This window comes from Pan troglodytes, chromosome 7 (assembly GCF_028858775.2).
Source record: "Pan troglodytes isolate AG18354 chromosome 7, NHGRI_mPanTro3-v2.0_pri, whole genome shotgun sequence".
In the NCBI taxonomy this organism is placed as follows: domain Eukaryota; kingdom Metazoa; phylum Chordata; class Mammalia; order Primates; family Hominidae; genus Pan; species Pan troglodytes.
In genome coordinates, this window is record NC_072405.2 from 112920837 (window position 1) to 112936036 (window position 15200).

The following is a 15200-nucleotide window of genomic DNA, read 5'->3' on the forward strand; positions in this document are numbered from 1 at the left end:
GAACCAACCCAAAACAACAATCAAAAACAGACTGGAGGATGTGATGAAGGTTCTAGAATCTGAAATGGTCCTTTTACAGGTTAATGAAACCTATGAACTCCTTCTCAGGATAATGCTTTTGAGCTCATAAAATGAAGTTCATAAGATTACAAATGAAGCCATTATATTAATAACACATTTATCCAAATATAAAAAAAATAGGCTGGATGAGGTGGTGCACGTTTGTAATCCCAGCACTTTGGAAGACTGAGGCAGAAGGCTCACTTGAGCCCAGGAGTTTGAGACCAGTCTGGGCAACATAGGAAGACTCCGTCTCTACAAATAATAAAAAAAAATTAGCCAGGCATAGTGGCACATGCCTGTAGTCCCAGCTGCTCAGGAGGCTGAGTTGGGAGGATTGCTTGAGCCCGGAAGGTCAAGGCTGCAGTGAGCCATGATGGTGCCACTACACTCCAGTGTGGGTGACAAGAGAGACTTTGTCTCTAAAAAATAAAAATGATTACATATATATATATACACACACACACACACATATTCACATACATATATAATGGTATTTTGGCATTATAGTGCTGCTTTAACACATTTGTTTATTATTATTATTATTATTATTATTATTATTATTATTTTTGAGACACAGTCTCGCTTTGTCACCCAGGCTGGAGTGCCGTGGCGCAATCTTGGCTCACTGCAACCTCCGCCTCCCGTGTTCAAGTGATTCTCCTGCCTCAGCCTCCTGAGTAGCTGGGACTACAGGCGCATGCCACCACGCCTGGCTAATATTTGTATTTTTAGTAGAGACGGGGTTTCACCATGTTGGCCACACGGGTCTCAAACTCCTGACCTCAGGTGATCCGCCACTCTCGGCCTCCCAAAGTGCTGGGATTACAGCCGTGAGCCACACTGCACTCCACCTATTAACACATTTAATAACAAGATCTAGTATGGGACTAACAACTGAGGTAATATTGAAGTTATCATGAGCATAAATGAGATTTCAAGGTCTGCAGTAGTTATGCAATATGGAAATATCTGTGATTTCTCTTAGTGACAAAGTCACAGGTCATAGGTCCTGCTGAGCCTAGTGTGGTTTGTTTCCTGTAGTTACAGTAAAGAAAATGCTAGGTGTGGTAAGAGATTAGTGCAAATAAAAATGTTAAATATTTGTCTCATCCAAGATCACAGACTCCTTGAATTATATCCACAGATGCCTTGGGAGTCTGAGGAACCCCAGATTCAGCACCCCTGCTTAACCTGCTTTTAAGAAGAAAAAAATGGAACTTGATAAACTTCACTCAAAGGAGAGACCCACTAATAACTCCACACACCTCACACCGAGTGAAGGTCTGGCTGTCCCTCTCTCTTCATCTTTTCGGGCTGCTGTAATAAAATGCTATAAGTGGGTGACTTATAAACAACAGAAATTTATTTCTCACAGTTCTGGAGGCTAGAATGTTCAAGATCAAGGTGCCAGCAGATTCACTGTTTTATCAGGGCACTCTTTCTCATAGATGGAGCTTTCTCACTGTGCCCTCAGACAGTAGAAGGGACAAACAATTTCCCTTGGGCCTATTTCCTAAGGGCACTAATCCCAGAGCCCGCATGACCTAATCACCTCCCAAAAGGCCCCAGGTCCAAGTACCATCATCTTGGGAACTAGGATTTGAATCATAAATTTTGGAGGACACAAACATTCAGACCATAGCGTCCTCTGAACTCCTGAGACTTGCAGTGAAGGTAGAGAAGGATTGAGGCCGAAAAGCAGTGAGCATTTTTGGTCTCAAGCCAAATTTGCCATATTTCAGGTCTGGAGCCCAACAGAGAAAGATCCTAAGGGCTGCAAGACTTGCCGGCCTCACCTCCAGTAGGCAGCTGGAGTGAGGAAAAATGAGGCATGGGGTGAAAGGGATAGAAACAAAGTATGACATTGGGGATTAAAAAATCTGTTTTCATGGGGCTCTTCTGGATATTCTTGGGCCAGTTATTTTAACCTGCTTAGCTTCAGTTTCCTCAACTGCAACGTAAGATTTACATAACTATACCTGAGGAAATCAGGGGTGTTGAGAAGAGTTTAAGTGAGATAATCAATGTGAACATGTTTGGCAAAGACTGAAGGAGTGCTATTCAAATTGTAATGTGCATAGAATCCCTTGGGGATCTTGCTCAAAGCAGGTTCTGATTCAGTGATTCTGGGTTGGGCCCCAACATTCTGCATTTCTACCAAGCAGCATCCCAGGTGATACCTAAGATGCTACTCTGAGGACCGTACTTTGAGTAGCAGGGTCCAAACTACTCTATAAATGTGCCTTATTATTATTGCCCTCTTTTTTTTTTTTTTTAGATGAATTTCACTCTGTTGCCCAGGCTGGAGTGCAGTGGCACGGTCTCGGCTCAGGGCAACCTCCACCTCCCAGGTTCAAGTGATTCTCCTGCTTCAGCCTCCCGAGTAGCTGGGATTACAGGCATGTGTCACACCCAGGTAATTTTTGTATTTTTAGTAGAGACAGGGTTTTGCCACATTGGCCAGGCTGGTCTCAAACTCCCGAGCTCAGGTGATCCGCCTGCCTCGGCCTCCCAAAGTGCTGGGATTACAGACTTGAGCCACCACGCATGGGCCTATTATTGTCATCTTAATATTCTACCCTCTGACCCAAGGAGAATGACAGCTGAAGATAGGGAGGAAGGCCCAGCTCATCTCATGAGGCCAGTCTTCTGCTCAGCAGGACACTCTGGTCTTGCAACTCCACCTCCCCTTTGCTGCCTACCACCACCAGGTCATGATGAAGACTGGCCACAGCCAACTCAAAGAATGCTTCAAACCAAGTCAGTAGAAACTAGCCAAACATGGGGGGGTGGAGGCAAAGACTGAATGGGATATTTGTGCAAAAAAATAAATATATGCAGAAAATATTTTGCATTTGTAATGCCGAATATCTCACAAAATTCCCAGAGAATACAACATATGTTTCATCTTCTGGTTTTTCAAGTAAGATCAATCATTCCTGCACAATTCTTCAAAAGCATCCCTTTTCTCATGGTTCTCATGAGGTGAAGAGCCTTTGATAGCTCCTGTTGGTTACATTTACTCTAAGCTTCTGTCTAAGAATGACCAGGAGCAGAAAGGTCAGTGCAGCTGAGAATGTGGAAGATATTATAGAACTCTTGGGCACTGTTGGAGGGAGTGTCAACTAGAACCAGTACCACCACTTAGGAAAGCAATCTGGCTTTGTTGAGATGAAGCATGCACATATCCTATGACCTGTGAATAACTCTGGAATATATATTTTTTCCGAGGAAGTTCTCCCACAAGTTCATAAGGATGCTCATCATGAAATTGATTGGCGTAGCTGGATGTTGGAGGCAGCTTAGGTGCTTATCACTAGAGAAAGGGATTAATAAAATATGGCAGATGTAGACTGTTGAATACTAAGTAACAGTAAGAAATAACCAACTGGAAGTATACTGCAGCACTATAGATCTTTAAAATCCAGGGGTAGCTGGGAACAGTGGCCCATGCCTGTAATTCCAGCACCTTGAGAGGCTTGGATGGGAGGATTGCATGAGCCCAGGAGTTTTGAGACCAGCCTAGGCAACACAGTGAGACCCTGTCTCTACAAAAACTAAAAAACAAAAAAAATAGCTGGGTGTGGTTGCCGATGCCTGTAGTCCCATATACATGGGAGGCTGAGGTGGGAGGATCACTTGAGCTTGGAGACTGAGGCTGTAGTGAGCCAAGATCATATCACTGCACTCCAACCTGGGTGACAGAGTGAGACCCTGTCTCAAAAAACAAAAAAACACTGAGGGGTAAGGGAAAAACATAGGAAATAGGAAAGGATATATAGTACATTATCATTTTTGTAAAGACATCTCACCTAAAATAATATAACTTTTGTAAGACAGCATCCATGCATATATAAAGATATATTAAAGTAGGTGCTGTGGGGTGAAGGGAATACAATTAGGGTTTAGGGGTATAAAGGAAAAATAAAAAGTAAAATAAGGGAAGAACTTTGTTTGGATTAATGATGAAGTACTTAAAAACTGAGCTTTTAATTCAGATTTCTTCACCTGCAGTAGAAGAACCTTAGAGCAAAATCACCCCTCACCCCACAACCCTCTTCTACCACAATGTGTAAGGGTCTTCACAGTCCAGCCCTGCATGACCTAAAACAAAGCTAGTTCTCCATCTCGGGTGCCATCTTCCTCACCATTACCTCACAACAGGTCTTGAACTCTTCCTCTTTGACATTTTTTGGCTAGAGTCAACTTCTTTTCATCTTAGCTTCTTGCTACATCCAACTACAATATGTCCCTAGCAGACAGGGCTGAGTCCCAGTGTGATGTGGACAACTTCACACAAAGATGTGTTAGGGCCAGGTGCGATGGCTCATGCCTGTGATCCCAGCACTTTGGGAGGCCAAGGCAGGGGGATTGCTTCAGTCCAGGAGTTCAAGACCAGCCTGGGAAACATGGTGAAACTCCATCTCTACAAAAACCACAAAAATTATCCAGGTGTGGTGGCATGCACCTGTAGTCCCAGAAGGCTGAAGTGGGAGGATTACTTGAGCCCGGGAGGCAGAAGTTGTAGTGAGCCAAGGTCATCTCACTGCATTCCAGTCTGGGTGACACAGCGAGACCCTGTCTGGAAAAAAAAAAAAAAAAAAGGATGTGTTAGATCAGGGATTTGTCTTCCCTGGGTTTGGTGACACCATTGATTTGACATAGAACCTTAGGAAGTCCCTTCATTGTGCTTGTCTCCCCTGTAGCACATTCCACACAGCATGGTCATCTCTAATGCAGGTATCTCTGTTCTCCATTAGACTGTAAGTTCACGGAGGTTCAGAACCTTAGTTACCGATGTCCACTGCCCAGAACTAATCACATAAGAAGCCTGTCTCTAATAATGTTTGAGAAGTGAATGGATTCCTCAGTCCCCTAAACCGGATGGTGGAACAATTTAGCCTCTAACTAACTTACACATCTAATTCAAAGCTTTAATTGGTTGTAGTTTCAAAGTGCTTGTGTAATGGTCCTAGAATATGCCACAAAATAAATATGCAATAACAAGGAGAGTGTTGCCCTAGTTCTGATGTCCTGATGCATAAAGTACCGTGTCCATATCTCCCTTTCCTTCAAGACGCTGAGACAATGTATGTGTGCTCCCGGAATGACTGGATGAAACAAAAAGAGAGTCTGGATGCCATTAAAATGTTTGACTATTGGATTCCCACGGTTTGGGATGGGAAGCAGAACTCGGTGAAACTGTAGGTAAGTGCCCGTGCAGGAAAGCAGCGGGTATACATCACTGGCACCTTGCCTCTTTCAGAAAAATCAAACCTGCCTTCTGTGCAGTCAGATCTGGTGTGCCCATTACCAGCAGGGTTGGATATGTGCCTGGTTGGCTGGTTTTGGGAAAATCTACATTTTTTCCACCATTGGAGTAATAGATACACTCAGCAGCGGCCACATCCACCTCCAGCCAAACTGTACAGCACGTGACTCAGCATCCTGGGAATCTCCGGCCTAGCTCGGACTACAGGTGCGCCCATCCTGATTGGCACATTATCCAGGAGGTGGTCAGACCCCTTTGAAATCTGGAGGGAGTATGGCCTGGGAGTGGTGAGGAGCACGCTGTCATGCCTGTGGGTAGAGGTCGCAGGTTGTCATAACCAATGTGGATGCAGTGCTCAGTACAAGGCCTTGGGTCTCTGGAACTGGCTTTTCTTGTACTGATCACTTTCTCAAAAGGAAATGTTAATTTTAAAATGTGCTTTTTCATGACTGCCTTTCTTGGACAAGGTGAAAGGCAGTGGTGAAAAAGCACATTTTAAAGGACAGGACATTGTTTCACACCCAACTAAGTGGAATGAAAAGACCCTCACAGCCCAGGGGAGAGCAAGTAGGTGGTGAAACGGGTTCATCTAGGGCCTGGCTCTAAGGTCCCATCAGCACAGCAGCAGCGGTGTTCAGTTCCAAAAGTCATTTGTGGTCTGCTGGGACTCCGGGTGGCTGGCTTCTGCTGCCTGCTGCTCCAGGATAGAATCCAAACTCCAAGCATAATGCAGAACATTTCAACTTAAATTTGGGTTATACGGCTGCTGCGGGAACAGTGTTTGTTCCCTGGTGCATTCAGCTTTGAAGGCTGCCGTCTGTCCAGCTGTAAGCAGGCTGGAAGGACTAGGAACGTGCTGCTTGGAGGTTGTCTACCTCCCCTGTTCCCCACTCCTGGGTCCCCAACCCTCCCTCTCCTCCCTTCCTCCATCAATCCCAGGTCCCCAGCCCACTTCTCCTCCTCTCCCACTCCTGGGTCCCCAGTCCCTCCACCCTCCTCCACTCCCTTCTCTGTCCCTGGCCTTCCCTCCCCTCTGATCCTCCTCCTGCTTTCCTGGGTCTCCAGGTTCCCTCCCACCCCACCCCAACCCCATCCCCACCCAGTCCCCAGCCCTCCCACCTTCCTCCGCCCACTGCCTGTGGCCTGAGTTCACAAGACTCCCTTCACCTTTTGGGGCAGTGGGCTTTAACAATTCTTGAGATATAGCAACACTAGAAAAGGAATAGGATTAACTGGGAGGAAAAAGTGGAAGGATGAGGAAAAGGGATGTAGTGGAATGTGATATAGGTCCTTTTGCAAGAGCAAAAATTAGGAAAGATTAGTGTATCTCAACCTTGGCTGCGTGTTAGAATCACTTGAGGTCTTAAAAATCACCACTTCAGGCCAGGCGCAGTGGCTCACGCCCATAATCCTAGCACTTTGGGAGGCTGAAGCAGGTGGATCACTTGAGGTCAGGAGTTCGAGGCTAGCCTGGCCAACATGGCCAAACCTTGTCTCTACTAAAAATACAAAAATTAGCTGGGGGTGATGGCACACACCTGCAATCCTAGCTACTCAGGAGGATGAGGCAGGAGAACCCCTTGAACCTGGAAGGTGGAGGTTGCAGTGAGCCAACATCGCACCACTGTACTCCAGCCTTGGTGACAGAGTGAGACTCCATCTCAAAAAAAAATCCCCACTTCAGCCACATCCAAGACCAATGAAGTGGGTGTCTCTGGGGGTGAGACTCAGACGTGTGTAGTTTTTAGAGTGCTCCAAAGTGATTCCAACGTACAGCCAAGGTCGAGAACCATTGCTCCAGATTCAGGCAAGACATTAAGGAAAGGATGGTGGCTCTCTGTTTGTTTCTGTTTCTTCCTGCTAGTTAGCTAAAGAATTAGGCAATTGTCAGAACGATCACTGGTGCTTGTGCACACTCTCTGTCTTCCCACATCTGACGATAATTGCTATCAGGCAAGGACATTTAATATGAATCCACTTAAAAAGAGAATCATGATTTTGTAATCAGTGTGAAAAATGTTTGATTGGAACTTCCTACTGAGAAATGAAATTAAAAGATTAAAATATATTTTCTTAGTTTAACAAATCTAGGTTATAATTGCAACTATGCATTAATTGTTACAAAATGAATTATATGTTAGTTACTTTTCTCAATATTCATTTCCTAACAAACTTTTATATGATAACATCTTTCACTTGGACTTTTAAACCCTGTCATAGAAGAGGTGGAGTTTTTTGGTTTTGTTTGTTTTGCAAAATAAGAGTTTATCAGCATGGGCAACATGGCAAAACCCCATCTGTACAAAAAAGTACAACAACAATTAGCTGGGCATGGTGGCACGTGCCTGTGATCCCAGCTACTTGGGAGGCTGAGGTCAGAGGATCGCTTGAGCCCAGGAGGCGGAGGTTGCAGTGAGCCGAGATCACGCCACTGCACTCCAGCCTGGGCAACAGAGCAAGACCCTGCCCCAAAGAAAAGAAAAAAAAAAAGAGTTTATTAGTTTTCCTAAAAGCCTCTTTTTATCCTTTGATATTTAAATTATTTTATTTTGAAGGGCCTATGTGGCACCATCTTTCTCAGCACTCTGCTCTTCAATTGTGAACTGTTTAAACATGCCAAATCTTTATTTGTCAATGTCTTTGCTTGAAGTTCAAGCAATTTGCCAATATTACTCTTGTCACCTTCATTAAATCCTGTATCTTTTGCAAGTTTTGCAGCTTCAATCTGAAGGCAATTTGCATAATATTTATGTTACATTTGCTGAATTTTTACAATGGCAAGAGACTGACCCACAGAGACCTAATCAGTGGGGCAGTAGGTGTTAACCGAAGTGATGTTTTAACCTAGTCATTGGGGTATAGTGTTAGCTGAAGTGATGTTTTTTAATAGGGACCAGTTTTATAAGTGACTAATATATTCACCAATATATGTATCGTGAATATAATATATTCACCAATATATGTATCGTGAATATAATATATTCACCAATATATGTATCGTGAATATAATATATTCACCAATATATGTATCGTGAATATAATATATTCACCAATATATGTATCGTGAATATAATATATTCACCAATATATGTATCGTGAATATAATATATTCACCAATATATGTATCGTGAATATAATATATTCACTAATATATGTATCGTGAATATAATATATTCACTAATATATGTATTGTGAATATAATATATTCACTATATAGTCACTAATATATGTATTAGTGAATATTTTCACTACTGAACTTCCTAACTTTAAGGAATTGGATAATGAACACCTGAGTAATGATAAATAGACATATGCTTATTGCATATTGACCCCATATATACATGAAAGAGGTAAATGTGCACTGTAAAGTATATACTAGTTAACACAGATTATTGTACCTTGTACTTAAATGTGGCGTTTCAGACAATGTTACTATTTCCTGTACCTGAAGAAGTGGGCATGTTAACTGAGTTTTAATCAGTGTGTCTTCAGAAAGGAAGTGACTACTAGTTTTTCTATATAGTAATCATAATAATCTCTAACACTTATTGAGCTAAGGCTCTGCTCCAAGCCCATTACCGTATTTACAGCAGCTCTCTGACCAATATGAATAATGCTATCTCCAGGTTGTAAATAAGTTCACGTGGATGCTCTATGTTGCTAATGCCTCTTGAAATAACTGGAAGCGTTCTGCAACTGGTCTTCACCTGTAGAAAGCCTCCCTCCTTAGTCCAGCCTGAAAAAGCATTTCCCTGGCCCTGGACAAGAAGATAGCTCTGTATATATAGCTTTCTGACCTGAGCATTCATCTCAGAACCCTGAGCTGCGTTGGACTCCTCCGGCAGCAGCTCAGACCCCTCCCAGCACAGCCCCTTAGCCCCGCTCCTACACCCCAGTGCTCGGATGCCCACCACCTCCCTAGGCACCTTGTTTTCTTTTTCTTTTTCTTTTTAAACAAGTATAATTGTTTAAAAGTTTTTCCTTGTGCCAAGATTTTTTCCACCCACCCCACCAATCCCAGTTCTGCTATTGGGGAATTACTACCCCAAACAAATAGAATTCCTTTTCTTTCTTCTTTCTTTTTATAGACAAGGGCTTACTCTGTTGCCCAGGCTGGAGCCTAGTGGCTCAAGCACAGCTCACAGCAACCTCAAACTCTTGGGCTTAAGGGATCCTCCCGAGTAGCTAGGACTGCAAGTGCACACCATCACACCTGGCTATTTTTTTTTACTTTTGTAAAGAAGAGATCTCATTATGTGGCCCAGGCTGGTTTCGAACTCCTGGCCTCAAGAGATCCTCCCATCCCTGCCTCCCAAAGCGTTGGGATTACTGGCATTAGCCACTGCGTCTGGCCCGGAATTCCTTTTCCATGGGGATATTCTTCATGGAGCGGAAGGCACTGTCACCTGAACTGTGGCGAGATGCTCTGTGCTGTGGGTATACACCTCTGAATCACTTGTTCAGCAGGCTGTAAACCTAGAACCAGAGATTTTACTGGAATTGAGCAGTCAATTAGTGAAATAAATTAGGACCCATTGAATAAAGGTTAAACACAGGCCAATACATTACTTGTAAAATGTTTGCGTCATCCTCCAAAACAAAGGGTGGGTTTTTCCCCCAGACACCACGTAGAAGGTGCCTAAAGCTATTAAGGAGAAAGTGATAAAGGGTCACGAGGTTAATAACCCACTTCCCGGGCCTGGCTGCCTACAGTTTGAGATTCCCCTGGGGAAGTGCCTCTGCATCAGTTTGTTTTGACAGCTGACCTCTTTCTGAAGCAGAGGTTCTCTCAGAGATGGCCCTGGAGTCTCAGTGGCCACCATCTGGCTGACTCCTCCCTTTCAGAAGGATGACAAGCTTGGTGCAGGAGAAGAAGCAGCCTCGCAGTTCTATTTCGCTGGGCTCAGATGAGGAAGGCAGGTGGACTGTGTACAGAAGCGAGGAGGCCATTTTTAGTTTCCTCCTTTTCTTATGCTTTTTGAGACGGAGTCTCGCTCTGTCACCCAGGCTGGAGTGCAGTGGTGTGATCTCGGCTCACTGCAACCTATGTCCCCGGAGTTCAAGAGATTTTCCTGCCTCAGCCTCCTGAGTAGCTGGGACTACAGGTACCCACTGCCACACCCAGCTAATTTTTGTATTCTTACTAGAGACAGGGTTTCGCCATGTTGGCCAGGCTGATCTCAAACTCCTGACTTCAAGTGACCTACCCACCTCGGCTTCCAAAAGTGCTGGGATTACAGCTGTGAGCCACTGCTCCTGGCCTGCTTTCTCCTTTCCTGTGCTGAAGAATGTTTCTGGGTTTGGGAGTTCAGGGGCTTTTCTTTGTTCAGCTGTCTCCTCATCATTTACCTGGGGAGAGAATTGGCCTAAAGGAGCAACGTGAAGGATAGCACTCTCCTGTCCTTGTGAGGGGACTCGAGACCTGCTGAGGGTTCCTCTGTGGCCTACAGTATCAGTCCTCCCCACAGGCACATGCCTGTCCATCTGATGGCCCAGCTGGCACCCCAGCTAGGGGTAAGGGCAGGAACAGTGAGGGTGCTGGAAGAGGATTCGGGAAAGATCTAGAGAAGAGAAGAGAGGGCAGGAGTCATGGCTGTCTTTGAGAGAAAATAGCGCTAAGATTGGCACTAAACCCTAAAATCACGGTTTCAACCCAACTGTTGGGTCCCTGATGGAAGCTTCCTCTCTGGGCTTTACCACTCCCCCAAAGTCTTCTGAGCATGTGTAAAGCTTCTACCGTAGCCATCCAATCCTTTGATGCCAGGTCTGACTTTGGTAGAGTCCAGAAAAGGAAATTGAGAAGCTGGGTGTGTTGCTAGAAAGACGAGTGTGATAAGGACCAAACACGACTGCACTGGGCGCTGGCTACATCTCTGTGAAGTTATCTCCCTTGGCCTTACCACAAGCTGCCTATGTGCCCTCCTCCACAGAGGAAGGAACAGAGATGCAGAGAGAGAAGTCTAAAAACAAGTCACATTGTTGGTGGGTGGACAGGAGCCCAGGCAGGCTGCTCATTGCTTCCCCGTCCTGGTGTGGTATGTGCCTGGGGACCACGGCCACTCTGCCAGGCTGGGCCCACCAAGTGCTCTCTAAAACCTGGAGTCCTTTCTCCTGGTTACAGTAACAGTTCCCAAGCCAGGGTGATCATGAGCTGCTCATTAGGAAATCCAAATACAGATTCCTGAGTCGCTTCCCTGACTTCATACCTCTAGTGTAGGGCCTGGGAGTCAGTATTTTCCAAGCCCTCCTCAAGTGGTTTTGATAATCAACCAAGTGCAGGAACCACTGGGTTAGATCATTAGTGGGGCCTTTGTAATTAACCTCACCTAGGCCAGGCGCAGTGGCTCACGCCTGTAATCACAGCACTTTGGGAGGCCGAGGCGGGCAGATCACGAGGTCAGGAGATCGAGACCATCCTGGGTAACGTGGTGAAACCCCGTCTCTACTAAAAATACAAAAATTAGCTGGGCGTGGTGGCAAGCGCCTGTAGTCCCAGCTACTCGGGAGGCTGAGGCAGGAGAATGGCGTGAACCCGGGAGGCAGAGCTTGCAGTGAGCCGAGATCGTGCCACTGCACTCTAGCCCGGCAACAGAGCAAGACTGTGTCTCAAAAAAAAAAAAAAAAAACCTCACGTAATTCCAGGCACCTGCTTTCCTGTACTTAGACTCAATTATAAGGCTGCAAAACACACTAGTGTATATCTCTGGAACTTTAAGTCTGGCTCTGGCCATTTAGTCACTTGACCAATGTACATGAAATACCCATCTTGTACCTGTGCTGTTTCAGGAATGGGGATATACCAGAAGAGGCAGGGCTACTGCTCTCATGGAGCATGTAGTCTAGCAGAGATATACAAAACCCCTTCGCTTCCACTCCAGCACCTTCCTTTCCACCACCTTCACCACCTTGCATCTTTTTTTTTCCTGGTCTTCAGACCTTATGAGTTCATAAACATTTTTATTAAAAAAATTTTTTTTGAGACAGGATTTCACTCTGTTGCCCAGGCTAGAGTGCAGTTGTGCAATCATAGCTCACTGCAGCCTTGGCTTCCTGGGCTCAAGTGATCCTCCTGCCTTAGCCTCCCAAAGTATTGGGATTACAGGCCTGAGCTACTGCACCTGGCCCATAAACTTCTTTCAAAGTGGAGTCTGTGTCCAATTCATTTCTAGACTGTCATTTTCACCCGGACTCACCCCTACACCCAGTTACCTATACCTAGTATAATAGTTTGCACTCAGTAAATGTTTGTTAAATAAATGCATTTATTCATTCATCAAATATTTAGAGTGCTTACGATGTGCCAGACATAATTGTTGGTACCAGGACAATGATGAGATTGAAGCAAGAAAGGTACTTAGGGTGCACAATTTAAGGAGACACTTAATCTAGGATCATGCAAGTGCACCTGAGCCTGAGGACCTCCTTAAATGTTGTGCCCTAGGTGCCCTGGCTCTTTGCAGGGATATGCATATTGCCTGTCCTAAGTCTTTTTCATTTGTGTGTGATCTGCCTTTTCAACCAGATTTTGAGGCCTTATTCTGGTCTGTCTCTTTCTCCTCTTCCTGCACCACCTCCTGCCTCATACGGTGTTTTCTAGAATGTTGTCCCTGATCATCTGCCTGGGAATCCTTGGTAGCACTTGTTTAAAATTCAATTTTCCAGGCCAGGCATGGTGGCTCACACCTGTAATCCCAGCACTTTGGGAGGCTGAGGCTGGTGGATCACTTGACATTAGCAGTTTGAGACTAGCCTGGCCAACATGGTGAAAACCCATCTCTACTAAAAATTAAAAAAAAAAAAAAAAAAAAAACACTAGCCAGGCATGATGGCATGCACCTGTAATACCAGCTAATCGGTAGTCTGAGGCAGGAGAATTGCTTGAACCTGGGAGATGGAGGTTGCAGTGAGTCAAGATCATGCCATTGCACTCCAGCCTAGGCAACAAGAGTGAAACTCTGTCTCAAAAATAAAAAATAAAAAAAAATAAGAAGATAAAATTCAGTTTTCCAAGTCCCACCTATTGAGTCAGGTTCTTTGAAGGTGACACTGAGGAATATGCATCACTGACAAGCTCCCTGAGTGGCTGAGGCACAATTGAGGACCCCTGGCTCACTGGTTTGTTCAGTCAGTAGGATTAATGCTGAACAATACTAGAAGAAGAACACAGGGAGAAGACAGGGGAACAGGGGCATTTAATATGCATCAGTGCCTTTGGATTCTGTTTACAGAGACAGAAAAGGAAGGCAAGGGAAGAAGGCAGTCTAGAGGTGTACATGCTGGCCTGGACTCTGCCCCGTATGCTCTGCAGGAAGATCTAGATCAGCTCACCCTTGCACTTTAGCTGGGCCACTCTGGGCCCTGCCCCATCTTCCTCTGACTCTTCTTTTTTTTTTCCTTTTTTCTTTCTTTCTTTCTTTCTTTTTTTTTTTTTTGAGACAGTGTCTCACTCTGTCACCTAGGCTGGAGTGTAGTGGCATGATCTCGGCTCACTGCAACCTCTGGCTCCCAGGTTCAACCAATTCTCAGCCTTCCAAGTAGCTGGGACTACAGGCATGTGCCACCACCCCTTGCTAATATTTTGTATTTTTAGCAGAGACGAGGTTTCACCATGTCGGCCAGACTGCTCTGTTACTCCTGACCTCAGGTGATCCACCTGCCTCGGCCTCCCAAAGTGTTGGGATTACAGACATGAGCCACCACGCTGGCCCTTTGACTGTTCTTGAGTTGCCCATACTGCCTGCCCAAGGAGCTAGAGGCTGACACTGTCAGCTGCTTTGGCAGCTGTGTCAGAAGTTTCTCTGGTGCAGGGTAGGGGCAGGTGGGTTTATGGCTGGCTGGGGGGTGGGTATGAGTGTGGCAGGGCAAACAAGGCACATGGGGAGGTCTGTAAGTTCACCTCCAACTTCTAAGGCAGGTAGCTATCATTTTTACATGCTTCACATGGTACGCTGCATCAATGCCCACACACTTTGGGGTGACAGATACATATTGTTTAATGGTAATTATCTGGATGAGAGAAATCACTTGTGTGAGTTACCAGTAAACCCAGTTTGCAGGGTGGAGCACACCTTTGGCTTTCCCAATCCATTAGCCCCTTGGCGGTATCACCATGAGATTCCTCTTGCTGTCCAACCACACCCAGCTCCCTCACAGAAGAGTTCAGGTGTGAGTCTCGAATCTGCATTTTAGCTTGTTCTTAAAAGTATTCAGGCAGGGAGATGGAGGACATAAAGTCCAGCTCAGGAGGCAATTTGGGACACTGTTGGCATCTGGGTAACCATCCAAGTGTCCCTAAATGGCAAATTATTGATGTAGGGCTTCCAATAGCAGGTCATTCAACTTGAATTAATTAATAACCTATTATTTGCTTGTAAGGTTGAGGACAGTGGTTTTCAAGCTTTTGTGTGTATCAGTATCACCTACTAAGCTTGTTAAAACAGGTGCCCCACCCCAGACTCTTAAGAGATGAGGCCTAGAAATTTATCCTTTCAACAAAACTCCCCAAGCACTTCACACACACACACACAGACGCACACCACAAGTTTACCTCTGGTTCTTTGAACTAGGAAGTTCTGCAGTGTTTTTTTTATTTCTTTCTTTTTTTTTTTTTTTTTCTTGAGACAAGATCTGACTCTGTTGCCCAGGCTGGGGTACAGTGGCGTGATGTCAACTCTCTGCAACTTCTGTCTCCCAGGCTCCAGCCATCCTCCTACTTCGGCCTCCAGAGTAGGTGATGCTACAGGCACATGCCACCACACCCGGCTAATTTTTGTATTTTTTTGTAGAGACGGGGTTTTGCCATGTTGCCCAGGCTGGTTTCAAACTTGTTTGTGAGCCCAAACAATCCGCCGGCCTCAGCCTCCCA

The 15200-nt window shown here is 45.2% G+C and overlaps 1 non-coding gene across 6 annotated transcripts in view; it reads left to right on the top strand.

Annotated features, from left to right (window-relative positions):
* LOC104007708 (uncharacterized) overlaps nucleotides 1-15200 on the top strand; it is a 73877-nt gene that overhangs the window by 8899 nt on the left and 49778 nt on the right. For 4 of the 6 annotated variants that reach the window (XR_001720348.4, XR_010159641.1, XR_681991.5 and 1 more), the window contains exons 2-3: nucleotides 1208-1344; nucleotides 5141-5271. This is a non-coding gene — a transcript (uncharacterized LOC104007708). Of the gene's footprint in view, nucleotides 1-1207; nucleotides 1345-2341; nucleotides 2480-5140; nucleotides 5272-15200 lie in introns of all 6 variants that reach the window. The other 2 variants (XR_008536798.2, XR_010159640.1) reach the window with 1 other exon arrangement.